The 14,596-nt window shown below is 43.4% G+C and overlaps 2 non-coding genes across 2 annotated transcripts; one reads left to right on the top strand and one right to left on the bottom strand.

Annotated features, from left to right (window-relative positions):
• Nucleotides 1–457: 457 nt before the first annotated feature.
• LOC139034004 (U6 spliceosomal RNA) lies at nucleotides 458–564 on the bottom strand. The gene has a single exon (XR_011486477.1). It is a non-coding gene; the product is annotated as a U6 spliceosomal RNA (small nuclear RNA).
• Nucleotides 565–8,339: 7,775 nt separating this feature from the next.
• TRNAE-CUC (transfer RNA glutamic acid (anticodon CUC)) lies at nucleotides 8,340–8,412 on the top strand. Its single transcript has one exon. It is a non-coding gene; the product is annotated as a tRNA-Glu (tRNA).
• Nucleotides 8,413–14,596: the final 6,184 nt, after the last annotated feature.

Genomic DNA, 14,596 nt, shown 5'->3' on the forward strand with positions numbered 1-14,596 from the left:
GTCATACAGACTCTTTGGCAAGAGCCAGACATGACTGAAGCAACTTTGCACAATGCAATCTGGAACCACATTTTCCTAAAAAGTACCTGCCCCCTTGATCTAGTTCAATTATTTATCAATCCTATTTGGCTGAAGAGCCCAAGCTTAGCCCCAAACGATCCCATGTCCCATGCAGCCTGAAGTGCATACAATCTAGCTGAGCTGTATGACCAACAGGAGAGCTTTTAAAATACAATTTCCCTGATCCACCTGGGTTGTCAGCTTCAAGGACAGCACCCTGGAATCCACACTTTTAACCAAGACCCCAGGCAGCTCTTTGGCCAGTGGCCTGGAATCATCCATACATCTCGCTTGGTTGTCACCCATACAGCAGGGCTTAGGGTCAATGTCAAGATCCATTTCCTCACCCACAATCCCTGGGTGCTCCTCACAGCTCTTCATCTTTTTTTTTTTTTTTTTAAATATGGAACGCTTCACGAATTTGCGTGTCATCCTTGCGCAGGGGCCATGCTAATCTTCTCTGTATCGTTCCAATCCCAGTACATGTGCTGCCGAAGCGAGCACTCCTCACAGCTCTTCAATATCCAAACTTCAACTTTTCATAACCCAAACCCAAGAAATGCAAGAAAAATATAAGAACCGCACCCAACAATGTTTTTGTAAACAACTGCTTTGAATGTGATCCTAGGCTTATGTCATGCTCTCTTGCCATTGGTATTTTCAGATGTAGGGCAGACTGTAAAGACAACATAAACAGGAAAAAAATCCACCAGCACAGCCTCTCCAAAAGGCATTGATATTGAGCATGGTGGCCACTGACATTACAGGCTTCAGTGTTCTAGTTATCTTTTATTATTTCTCTTTAATTATCAACTTTTCTCTAGCCATTCTTTCTGAATAAATGCCAACTCAAGGTGATGATTCTTCAAGCCATGTGAGTTTTAATTTTTGCTTTTCATAAAGTCACATTTTCCCAAGCAGTCACACCAGCAAAAGAAATAATGTTACTGCTTCTTCTAACCAGTGGGGTTAGGCAAGGTCTAAGTGGCTTTTCCAAGGGCAAAGAGCTATGGGGGAAGGTGGGGAGAGGAGGCACCCCAGATGTAAGGCTCTTAGCCCAACCTCCTTCCACTCAGCCATGGTGCAAAACTGTAAAGTTGGCAACCTTGACTTTTCTTTTTTTTTTTTTTTTCAACCTTGACTTTTCTTTCCTTTTCATTTCCTTTTCATTTCAAGAGCTAAACATTCTAAAGCATTTATACTAGATTGGGGTAGCGAGATTCTCAGAGACCAGAGTTTTCAGGGCACCTATTTTAAGGGTTTCCCTGGTGACTCAGACAGTAAAAAATTCACCTGCAACATGGGAGACCTGGATTCAAGATCCCCTGGAGGAGGGCATGGCAGCCCACTCCAGTATTCTTGCCTGGAGAATCCCCATGGACAGAGGAGCCTGGCGGGCTACAGTCCACGGGGTCACAAAGAGTTGGACACGGCTGAGCAACGAAGCACAGCACAGCACAGCACCTTGAATGTCTGTGAAAGAAAGGCAGGTAGGGAGGAAAGAGGGAGAAAGGGAAACAAGGGAAATGAAAGGAAGGAAAGAAACTCCTCTGTTGCTGGTGAGAACAGAGCAACCAGAGATGTCCCCCAGCAGGACAGCACCCCACATGTCCATCTGAGCACTCTCAGACAGCTTGAAACAACCATCTCCAAATTTGGTCCCACTCCTTCAACCAGACTCATGTGCAGGGTTCACCACTAACAGGCTAACCACTAACAGGTTCACCACTATCAGGGTTTCTTCTCATTAAAATCGTGTTTCACCCAGAAGTGAGAAAGACACGTGTGCCACAATGTTCATCACAACGCTGTTTACAATAGCCAGGGCATGGAAGCAACCTAGATGTCCATCTGCAGACGAATGGGTAAGAAAGCTGTGGTACATATACACAGTGGAATATTACTCAGCCATTGAAAAGAACACACTTGAATCAGTTCTAATGAGGTGGATGAAACTGGAGCCTATTATACAGAGTGAAGTAAGTCAGAAAGAAAAACACAAATACAGTATATTAATGCATATATATGGAATTTAGAAAGATGGTAACGATGACCCTATATGTGAGATAGCAAAAGAGACACAGATATAGACAAAGACTTTTGGACTCTGTAGTAGAAGGTGAAGGTGGGATAATTTGAGAGAGTAGCACTGAAACATGTATATTGTCATATGTGAAATAGATCACCAGTCCAAGTTTGATGCATGAAACAGGGCCCTCAGGGCCAGTGCACTGGGATGACCCTGAAGGATGGGATGGGGAGGGAGGTGGGAGGGGGGTTCAGGATGGGGAACACATATACACCCATGGCTGATTCATTGATGTATGGCAAAAACCACTACAATACTGTAAAGTAATTAGCCTCCAATTAAAATAAATAAATTAATTTTTTAAAAATCGTGTTTCATGAAGGAAAAAGAAATGATATGAAATCTGAATAGATGTAGACTTTGGTGCCTTTAGCAAATAAACCACATATGCCCATTTTGCTTATAAGGAATTCATATGAGCAATTCACACTATCTTAAATTCTCTCTTTTCATGTTGCTAAACCTTGGTAATTTTGGTATCATCAGTCAAGGCCCTATTTTCACAGATGACTAACACAGTAGAATCCTTTTCTTACCTAAATGAGTCCTATCACATAGGACGGTCACTGGACTGGAAAGAAGGTGATTCGACCTGGTTCCAACTTGGCCATAAACCTGCAGAAATGCAGCAGCATGCCCAAAGCCACTGGTGTCCCTCCTGTGAAATGAGTAAAGAGCTGCTCACGCTGAGCCTGGACCTTGGACCAGCAAAATTAGCATCACCTGGAAGCTGATTAGAAACTCACACAGAACCTTGGGCTCCTCAGCCTGGACCCGCTGGGTCAGTATCAGATTTTAACAAGACTTGCCAGACTTGAATACATGCAGAAGGTGGTGAGGTCCAGGTGTGGACAGTTTCTGTGGGTGCAAGGCCTCTTCCCATGAGGCCCTCCGCCCTGGTTCTTAGCACTCACTCAACACTGGCATCATCTGGGGACCTTTTACAGTTCTGATGCCCAAACCAGTTAGATGTGAATCTTCCACAGTGCAGGCCAAGCAAAGGCTCTGTGGAAATCTCTCCCAGTGATTCCTGTCTGCAGCCCTGGTTGACAGTCTGGGCCTAAATAGTCCCCCTGGGCTTGGGCACCCTTGTAGCTCTTTCTCTCCTGTTGTTTACTGTGCCTGCCTTTTCAGTCCTGGAGAGGAACAGCAGAACTCCATCGCTTTGGTTCTGACTGCTCTCTCTGGCACAACTGGCTACAGGGAGACAACAATGGCAGCTTTAGGGTTCTGGCATTCCCTTTAGGCATCTGGGTTTTGGTTTAGGGGCAGCAAACTGATATTTATCACAAAAGTGCCAAGAATGGAACCCTCTCTCATGCCCAGTAACAATGCCTATTTATTAAGCACTCTGGGTTCAGAGCACTAAAGACTGCAAAGAGGTGAAATGATCACGCATTCATGCTTGTTTCTATGCACCCACTCCCTTTATGGAACTCTCAAAAGAGATCAGCAGGAGCCAGAGAGGTGAGAGAGAGAAACCCCAACCAGACCAAAATGGAGGCCATCCTTGGAGGTGCCCAGTGAATATCACTGATGACTAGGACCTGGAGTTGGGTGACAGGACCTCTTCAAGTAGTTTTTACAGTGCCTTTTGGTTCAGCACCACATTCCTCTTTCACAATCTCAAGGTCCCAGATTAATGAACTCCATCACGGATTGTTACGTGCAGACCACAGTGTGGCAGGCAGAGTCACAGCCCCCAAATATGTCCACACCCTAATCCCTGAAACCTGAGAAGGCGTTACCTTAAATGGCAAAGGGGATTTTGCAGATGTGATATACTTAAGGGTCTTGAGATGGGGAGATTAGGATTATCCAGATGGGCCCATGGAATCACTAGGGTCCTTTCAACAGGAAAACAGAAGAGGCAAAGGAGAGGACATGCTGGGAGGAGTGGGTCTTGGAGTCCTGCCATGGCTGGTGGGAAGGGAGTCAGTGAACCAAAATAGCCAAAAGGGCAATGACAAGATTCTCCTTCAGACCTTCCAGAAGGGACCAGCCCTGCCAACACCTTGATTTTAGCCCCTTTTGAACCCACAGAACAATGAGATAAGGAATTTGGGTTGCTTCACATGGCTTAGTGTGTACTGATTTGTTACAGCAGCCATAGGGAACTAATACCTACCAGGAATAAGAGCAGCCTTCCTACTGAGGTCAAGATGCCCCAGCCCACAGCAGGCAACACTAGGTTCCTGGCCATGACAGACTCCGCCGTTAGGAACATGTCCCTTGTTGGGATGGGCTTCCCAGGTGGTTCAGGAGTAAAGAATCCTCCTGCAACGTAGGAGATGAGGGTTTAATCCCTGTGTCAGGAATATCCCCTGGGGAAAGAAATGGCAACCCACTCTAGTTTTCTTACCTGGAGAATTCCATGGACAGAGGAGCCTGGTGGGCTACGGTCCACAGGGTCGTGAAGAGTTGGACACAACTGAAAGACTAAACAACAACAAAAACACATGTTGGGATGGGCTGCTGGTGACACACAGACCAGCATCCCAGGGCTTGGAGAGGCTCTCCCCAAGAGAACACCCTCCTTCCTCACCCTTTCTCCCCACCCTGCCCCCAACCATTACCCCAATTTCTGTAACTAATAACTGCCCCTGGCAAAAGAGGTCAGGTTTCCCAAGCTGAACACTGAAACTATTTTAAGAAAAACAGGGGCTTCCCTGGTGGCTCAGTGGTAAAGAATATGCCTGCCAATGCAGGAGACACAGGTTTGATCCCTGATCCTGGAAGATCCCACATGCCACAGGGCAACTAAGCCTGTGCACCACAACTACTAAGCCTGTGCTCTAAAGCCCAGGAACCATGACTAATGCAGCCTATATGCCTAGAGCCTGTGCTCCACAAGAGAAGCCGCTGCAATGAGAAGCCCACACACCACAACTAGAGAAAGCCCATGCACCAATTAAGACTGCACAGCCAAAAATAAATAAAGAAAATAATTGTTTAAAAAAAGAAAAACAGTATTACTTTGCTGTGGAACCCTTTGTGGTAGAACAAGGAAAATACTCATCAAGGACATAAGGAGAACACAACACCAGGGAAAGTATATGTTGGGATTCTGGTTCCCTTTGGTTGGCCCGTGTTCGAATCCCTTCAGGTCCTTGAAAGTGAAAGTGAAAGTGAAGTCAGTCGTGTCCAACTCTTTGCGACCTCATGGACTGTAGCCTACCAGGCTCCTCCATCCATGGGATTCTCCAGGTAAGAATACTGGAGTGGGTTGCCATTTCCTTCTCCAGATCTTCCTGACCCAGAGATTGAACCTGTGTCTCTCACATTGTAGGCAGATACTTTACCGTCTGAGCTATTAGGGAAGCTCAGGTCCTTGAGCCAATGGTAAAGTCTAGAGAACCAGAATGTTTCTGTTGCCTATTAGTCAGAGTTGGAGCTTAATGGGGAACAGAAGTTAAACAGAATCTGAGCTGAGCCAACCAAGTGATAGGGCTTCCCATGTGGTGCTAGTGGTAAAGAACCCAGCTACCAATGCATGAGACTTAAGAAACAGGGGTTCGATGTCTGGGTGGGGAATATCCCCTAGAGAAGCAAATGGCAACCCACTCCAGTATTTTGCCTGGGGAATTCATGGACAGAGGAGCCTGGCAGGCTACAGTCTCTGGGGTCACAAAGACACGACTAAGCATGCACGACTTAGCATGCATGCATACTCTACTAGGGGAAGCCCAGTAGAAACTCAGCTGCACCTGTGTTTAGTTCTTCCAAATCCTGAGTGTACGCACAGCCATGAGCTAAATACCAACTTGCTCCCAGCCCATGGTAAGAGGGGAATGGAAGGCTCCAGTCTTCCCTCCAGAGCAACAAAGGCAATTACGAGCAACACCATGAGCCCAGGCAAACCTGACTGGAAGCACTGATGAAGATTTGAAAGATGGCAATTTCTATTCATCTCCACAAACCTCTTGCACTGTGAAGGGGAAAAAGAAATGGGTCACAGCAAGTTGGATGGTGACTCCAGTTGAGGCTGCTATTCTAGATGCAGTCTCTTTACTGAGAAAACTCAAAATCCTACAGCAGCACCTTCATGTAGCTGCTGACTACCTCTTGGACCATCAGGGCCACATTCCAGCCTGTTGTCTGTCTAAGGGACACAGCTGCAATACCAGTGAGCACACCAGGAACTGCTCTTCGTTCTTTCTTAAAGATCCAAGTTATGATCTAGGGTCATTTCCTTCCAGCCTGAAGAACTGCTGCTAGTATTTCTCATAGTGCAGGGCTGCTAGCAATGAATTTGATCAGTTCTGAAAACCTTTCAAGTTCTCCTTCATTTGTGACCTGAGACCCCTGAATAAATTTTTTTGTCATTGTAGTTATTTCCACTACAACCAGTACCAACTTGTGTTGCCTTAAATAAATTTCAGGTGTAAAAAGTGAGTAAACAGATTTAAAGGACAGACTTGTGGTTGCCAAGGGGGAGGGGGTGGGGGAGGGATGGATTGGGAGTTTGGGATTCAGTTCAGTTCAGTTCAGTTCAGTTGCTCAGTCATGTCCAACTCTTTGTGACCCCATGGACTACAGCATGCCAGGCCTCCTTGTCCATCACCAACTCTCGGAGTTTACTCAAACTCATGTCCATCGAGTCAATGATGCCATCCAACCATCTCATCCTCTGTTGTCCCCTTCTCCTCCTGCCCTCAATCTTTCCCAGCATCAGGGTCTTTTCCAATGAGTCAGCTCTTGGCATCAGGTGGCCAAAGTATTGGAGTTTCAGCTTCAACATCAGTCCTTCCAATGAACACTCAGGACTGATCTCCTTTAGGATGGACTGGTTGGATCTCCTTGCAGTCCAAGGGACTCTCAAGAGTCTTCTCCAACACCACAGTTCAAAAGCATCAATTCTTCTGTGCTCAGCTTTCTTTATAGTCCAACTCTCACATCCATACATGACCACTGGAAAAACCATAGCTTTGACTAGATGGACCTTTGTTGGCAAAGTAATGTCTCTGCTTTTTAATATGCTGTCTAGGTTGGTCATAACTTTCCTTCCAAGGAGTAAGCATCTTTTAATTTCATGGCTACAGATGTCATCACCATCTGCAGTGATTTTGGAGCCCCCTCCCCCCAAAAAATAAAGTCAGCCACTGTTGCCACTGTTTCCCCATCTATTTGCCATAAAGTGATGGGACCAGATGCCATGATCTTAGTTTTCTGAATGTTGAGCTTTAAGCCAATTTTTTTCACTCTCCTCTTTCACTTTCATCAAGAGGCTCTTTAGTTCTTCTTCACTTTCTGCCATAAGGGTGGTGTCATCTGCATATCTGAGGTTACTGATATTTCTCCTGGCAATCTTGATTCCAGCTTGTGCTTCCTCCAGCCCAGAGTTTCTCATGATGTACTCTGCATATAAGTTAAATAAGCAGGGTGGCAATATACAGCCTTGACGTACTCCTTTCCCTATTTGGAACCAGTCTGTTGGTCCATGTCCAGTTCTAACTGCTGCTTCCTGACCTGCATACAAGTTTCTCAGGAGGCAGGTCAGGTGGTCTGGTATTCCCATCTCTCTCAGAATTTTCCTCAGTTTACTGTGATCCACACAGTCAAAGGCGTTGGCATAGTCAATAAAGCAGAAATAGATGTTTTTCTGGAACTCTCTTGCTTTTTCGGAGATCCCGCAGATGTTGGAAATTTGATCTCTGGTTCCTCTGCCTTTTCTAAAATCAGCTTGAACATCTGGAAGTTCACGGTTCAGGTATTGCTGAAGCTTGGCTTGGGGAATTTTGAGCATCACTTTACTAGCTTTGCTGGAGCAGCCGTGAAGAGATACCCCATGTCCAAGGTAAGAGAAACCCCAGTAAGATGGTAGGCACTGAGAGAGGGCATCAGAGGGCAGACAGACTGAAACCACAATCACAGAAAACTAGCCAATCTGATCACATGGACCACAGCCTTGTCTAACTCAATGAAACTAAGCCATGCCGTGTAGGGCCACCCAAGACAGACGGGTCATGGTGGAGAGTTCTGAGAAAATGTGGTCCACTGGAGAAGGGAATAGCAAACCATTTCAGTATTCTTGCTTTGAGAATCCCAAAAACAGTTTGGGATTAGCAGAGGCAAGCTATTATATATAGGATGGATAAACAAGGTCCTACTATATAGCATGGGGAACTATGTTCAATATCCTGTGACAAACCATAATGGAAAAGAATATGAAAAAGAATGTATAGGGATTTCCCTGGTGGTCCAGTGGCTAAGACTCTGTGCTCTCAATGCAGGGGGCCTGGGTTCAATTCCTGGTCGGGGAACTAGATCCCACATGCCACAACTAAAGATCCCGAGTGCCACAACTAAGACCCGGTGCAGCCAAATAAATGAAAATAAATATTTTTTTTTTAAAGAGTGTATAGATATGTATAACTGAGTAACTTTGCTGAACAGCAGAAATTAATACTATGAACACTTGAATTTTTTAAATGTGAGTCAAATAAAAATATTTAATAAATACAAATTCAGGTAAGACAGGGATGTGGCACAAATCTGACCCTTGTAGGAAATGACTGGTGTTTGGGAAACACATTCTCATCAGTCAAGTGTTCCGAATGAAGGAATCGTGTTATCTGCGGACAGAAACTATGAGCAATGCCTGCAAAGTTTCAGACAAGCTGACTATCTAGTCTGGGTGACCCCACATAGGTGCACGTCTAGAAACCAGAACCATAGAAGTGATGAGCTCTCAAAAGACACAGCCAATCCTTTTGCTTTATGGAGGAAAAATTGTTTTAAGTGACTTATCCAAAGTCACCAAGTTAGCAATTACTGGTGTTAAAACCGGGGTCTCCTGCCAGTTCATCCCTGGCCATCTCCTCTCAAGAGCCCATCCTTTTAGCTCCTGTTCAGTCTTCTAGACAAAAACTTGCTACATCTCCATTTGTCTGAGAGACAGTTAGCAAACAAACTCCCCCACCAGGTGAGTGAGGGAGCCAACATGTCCAATGTTTGTATGGGGCTATAACATAAAGGAAGCAGGAAGTGAAAAGATACCTGCATGGTTTGTGAGCTCAAAAGATTCATCAGCCCAAGAACAATGACTAGTTCTGAAAAATGAGCTTATCGATTATTACATTCGCTCAGAGAAAATCACTTTTAACAAAGATGACCTAAGAATCATGTACATAGATTTCTTTCATTTTTTAAATGTGTCTGAGTTTTTTAATGTCACATTTGTCAGTTTTTGATGATTCATTTCTTATGGCAACTATAGGCCAAAAAAAAAAAAAAAAGAGGAAATAGGTTTACAGGATAGATTTTCATGTACTCTAAGGGTCAAAACAAACTCCATGGATGAGAGACCAGTGGACTCAACATCATTATACATTTTCGTCTCTGAAACTGAGACCCAAACAGTGACCTGGGACACAGCCTCCAGAGAGAGAAAGACCTTTTCAGTGGTGAATGGCTGTGCCTAGCTCAGTTCAGGGAGAGTCAGGCTGGAATGACCTTTTCTATATTGAGAAGGTCAGGCAGTCTCAGTCAGGCAACCTGCAGCTTATCATGAATAAATTGTGCCAAACAGATAATGTATTCCAAGCTCGTGCCTGCCTTGAGGAATACATCAGCCTCCACAGCTGCTGGTAGAAGATGTTAATATTTCTTCCATTTTAGAGGCAGCATCACAATAAGCAGAACATGCTCATTAGACGTGGTCAGAAACCAACAGATGCTAACATGTATCACTTGGCAGCTGTCCATACCAGGAACTCAATGGTGTTATTTCCCATAAGTAAAAGAATGGGGCATTTAGTCCCTGGCAAGTGAGAACCTATTACACGGAATTTATGAAATGATAATTCTGTGTATCACAAGGATATGATGACTCATTATTCTCCTACCAAGGAAGAAAGCAAGTTCTTCCTTCTTGGCGGTTTCCACTGAGCATATTTTTGATTGCAAGATCAACCAAGGAGGCTGTTGTCCTTTTTATCACCTACAGACATGTCTCACTACGCAACATGTAGAGTCCAGAAAAACTGTGGATGTCTTACATCGCTGAATATAGAAGCATGTTTGTTTTAACTGAAGTATAGTTGGTTTACAATGTTGTGTTAGTTTCAGGCGTACAGCAAAGTGATTCAGTTATACAAATATATATATTCTTTTTCAGTCTTTTTCCCTGTAAGTTATTATAAAATATTGAGTATAATTCCCTGTGCTATACAGTAGGTCCTTATTGGTTACCTATTCTATTTTTTTTTAATTTTTTGGCTGTGCTGCATAGCATGCAGGATCTCAATTCCCTAACCAGGGATTGAACCCATGCCCTCTGCAGTGGAAGCATGGAGCCTTAACCACTGGACTACCAGGGAAGTCCTAGTTATCTATTTTATATATAGTAGTGTGTATCTGTTAATCCCAAACTCCTAATTTATCCCTCCCCCCCTTTCCTCTTTGGTAACCATAAGTTTGTTTTCTATGTCTGTGAGTCTATTTCTGTTTTGTAAATAAGTTCATTTGTATCATTTTTTTAGATTCCACATATAAGTGATATCATATGATATTTGTCTTTCTCTGTCTGACTTACTTCACTTAGTATGATAATCTCTAGGTCCATCCATGTTGCTGCAAATGACATTATTTCATTCTTCTCATGGCTGAGTAATATTCTATTTTATATATATATATATATATACCATACATACCATATGTATATGTATGTATGTGTATATACATCTTCTTTACCTATTCACCTGTAGATGGACATTTAGGTTGCTTCCATGTCTTGGCTATTGTAAATAGTGCTGCAGTGAACACTGAGGTGCATGCATCTTTTCAAATTAGTTTTCTCCAGATATATGGAGGCATATATTAAACCTTCAATGAGAGTGAACAACTTGAATGACACTGGTGCTGAGTGAGTGTCTACTTCATTGCCAAGTCCTTGTTCTTTCCCACGGCTCACAGTAATGTTTCAGAGATGGCTCCCATTTTTCATGGGCAGCTTCAAACTTTTTGGAAGGCAGAATGCAAAACTGAATAAAGGCATTCATTCATTCATTTTTGATCCCATACAGAAATGAAGATTCTTCACAAAAGCATGACAAGTTACAACCAATTTTTTTAGTTCTACAATTTTTAAAATTTTTCTATAGTAAACATTGTGCTATCTGAGCATGTAGAAGGGCAGAGGTTGGTAAAACCTTCCAATTAACTGGGCATTAAAATTCCCTGTGTGTGTTTGCAAACAACTAGGATGATCTCCAGAGGGTTTGGGGTCTGGGGCAAGTCACAGGAGATAACTGAGTCCTCTAGTACTGAAATATATTTCCTCAGGCGAAATTGGGTTAAAATGAACTTCAAAGCTTCCTCAGATCAAGAGAAACCAGAGCTTAAGGGTCAGGATCAGAAGGAGATAAAATTGTGATTAAAATAAAAGAAGTCATCACAAGGTAGGAAAAGTCACAAAGGACAGGATACAGTTATTTGTTTGCAAATGATTATTATGCTTCTCATTATTGTGCCAGAGGACAGGGACTCCACAAAGAAATGGAAGCTGCTGCACATTTCAAAAATATCACAAAATAACCATGGCTACAGACATGCATGTGCAAGATGAACGATCTGTAATTAAGTGCAAAAAAGCCTGGGGGCTCCCAAAGGGCTTCACGAGCTTAAGCATGCAAATCTTATTTTTAAAATATTCGTATCCTTAAAAGAGATAAAAATGTACCTATGCATATATGTAGATAAATATATACACTTCTGATGCTGTGAGTTACAAAAGCCTTGTGCAAATCTGAGTTCAGATTCGTTATTCTGAAGTCACACTTGGTTCTCCTCAGAATCCTGGATCATACATGATATGAGCAGCTCCTCTTAAAAAATATCATATATCCACTTTTCTATCCTCTGATTACAACCACTTCAGGATTTAAGTTCTGAGAGAGAAAACGAAGCTAAAGGGCATTGTGAAGCTTATGACCACATCATTACAAGATGATAATCAAGTTACTCACCTTTGTACCTGGGACTGGAGATAGGATGTGAGGCGGGTGGCTTCTTCCAGCTGCATCAGGAGACAGTTTCTTTTTTCCTGAAGCAGAATCCTGCAGGTACAAAAACAGTCCACTGGTGGATTTCGAAGATGGCAAGTATATTTTCCTAACAAGAAATGCAACTATAAGTTCCCCTGAACTGATCGAGGTTTGAATAACTAAACTCTAAAAAGCACATCCATATCATAAATACCAAGATAACAGAGATATTTTGTTTTACTTGAAAATGTGCCAGCCCCCTGAACAGTGCCTGATACACTAGGGAGGTGCAACACACGGGTGAGTAGGCAGATAGGTAGGTAGATGGACTGATGGATGGGTGGAAGGAAGCAAGGGAATTCTGAGTACAGCACCCTGGGTCCTTGTAGAAGTTCTGATCAGCTCTCTAAAAAATAGTGGGCTTCCCAGGTGGCACAGTGGTAAAGAATCCACCTGCCAATGCAGGAGACATAAGAGATGAGAGTTTGATCCCTGGGGCAACCCACTCCAGTATTTTTGCCTGAAAATTCCATGGACAGAGGAGGCTGGCGGGCTACAGATCATGGGGTCGCAAAGAGTGGGACACGACTGAGCACACAGCACATACAAACAGAATAGTAGCTGGAAGTAATCACACAACTCTATAGGACATTCTTTGGAGCTTGTGGAAGATTTCTATTTAACAGTATTAAAATGGATACAGCTCTCTTTCCATAGCATGGCTCATCTCATCTCAGGTAAACCTTTCATTATCTTCATAAAGTCCAGGTTAAAGAATCCCTCTTGCTTTGTTACAAATCCATATATAAATTAAACAAGCTCTCCCTGGCTATTAAAGTCAAGATAACTATACCCAAGCATAGGGGAAAACAGGTGAGCAACAGCCCTAGCGTATTTTATCTCCATCAGGTTTATTTCTTCCCAGATGTGCTCCATTTCACATCTGCTTTTCCTAGTTCAGGGCGATCTCTGCTGTTATTTGTCCCTAGAGGTCAATGCCCTGTCTACAGTGAGTGCTAAATCATGACTCTAGAAACGGACCCTGAGAGCATTAAAGAGTGTTTCAAATGCAACTTGATTGATCTTTATCCTCATATAGTGCTTTCTGGCCTAATGATAAGGAACTTCTTTCTTCTCCTACTGAGTGGCAACTGAATTCTTTTTTGCAACAAAGAGTGGAGTATTTATTGATTTACTGCAACCATCTAGATGCACTGAAGCTTTCTTCACTTAGACGCTTCCTTTGACCTTTGGGTGAGACATGAGGGGTAAGGCAAATGCTCATCCTCATCACATTCTTATCCTCTGAAAGTATAAGGCCCCCTCCAAGCCCAGCATTAACTTAGTCAATAAACATTTGAAGCCTGCAACCTTGCAGAAGCACTGTTCTCTGCCCAGATGATGATCACCCCTGAAAAAGCTCATGGCCTAAGATAGGGAAGAGAGAGGTACATGATAATTACTTTCATTTAAAAACAGTGTCAGACTTTATTTTTGGGGACTCCAAAATCACTGCAGATGGTGATTGCAGCCATGAAATTAAAAGACGCTTACTCCTTGGAAGGAAAGTTATGACCATCCTAGACAGCATATTAAAAAGCAGAGATATTACTTTGCCAACAAAGGTCCATCTAGTCAAGACTATGATTTTTCCAGTGGTCATGTATGAATGTGAGAGTTGGACTGTGACAAAAGCTAAGAACTGAAGAATTGATGCTTTTGAACTGTGGTGTTGGAGAAGACTCTTGAGAGTCCCTTGGACTACAAGGAGATCCAACCAGTCCATCCTAAAGGAGATCAGTCCTGGGTGTTCATTGGAAGGACTGATGCTGAAACTGAAACTCCAATACTTTGGCCACCTGATATGCAAAGAGTTGACTCATTGGAAAAGACCCTGATGCTGGGAGGGATTGGGGGTAGGAGGAGAAGGGGACGACAGAGGATGAGATGGCTGGATGGCATCACTGACTCGATGGACATGAGTTTGAGTAAACTCCAGGAGTTGGTGATGGACAGGGAGGCCTGGCGTGCTGCAATTCATGGGGTTGCAAAGAGTCGGACATGACTGAGCAACTGAACTGAACTGAAAAACCTTCTGTTGAAATATTTGCCAAGGCTCAAGTATAAGTATGGGAAAGTGGCCACTGTATGCCTCTGACCATGACAGCCTTTCTCAGACCTCTTTGAAAGCTATGTTTCCACCTTCATGGCTTAATAATGAAAATCCAATGGGAGACTTCACAAATTTTTCCTTAACCAGTCAAAACCTTACATGTAGAGCCCCTCCTGTTCCAGTTATCTGCCGCTGTGTAACAGGCCACTCCAAACTTCGTGGCTTAAAATAGCAATTTTTGCACAAATCTGAGATGACTGGGCTCAGCTGGTGGTTCTTCTGGCCTTGGCTGGAGTCTCTCACTCAGCTGTATTCAGCAGGATCTGAGTTAGCTGGGTCACAAAGCCT

The sequence above is a fragment of the Odocoileus virginianus genome, unplaced genomic scaffold (assembly GCF_023699985.2).
Source record: "Odocoileus virginianus isolate 20LAN1187 ecotype Illinois unplaced genomic scaffold, Ovbor_1.2 Unplaced_Contig_16, whole genome shotgun sequence".
NCBI classification, from domain to species: Eukaryota; Metazoa; Chordata; class Mammalia; order Artiodactyla; family Cervidae; genus Odocoileus; species Odocoileus virginianus.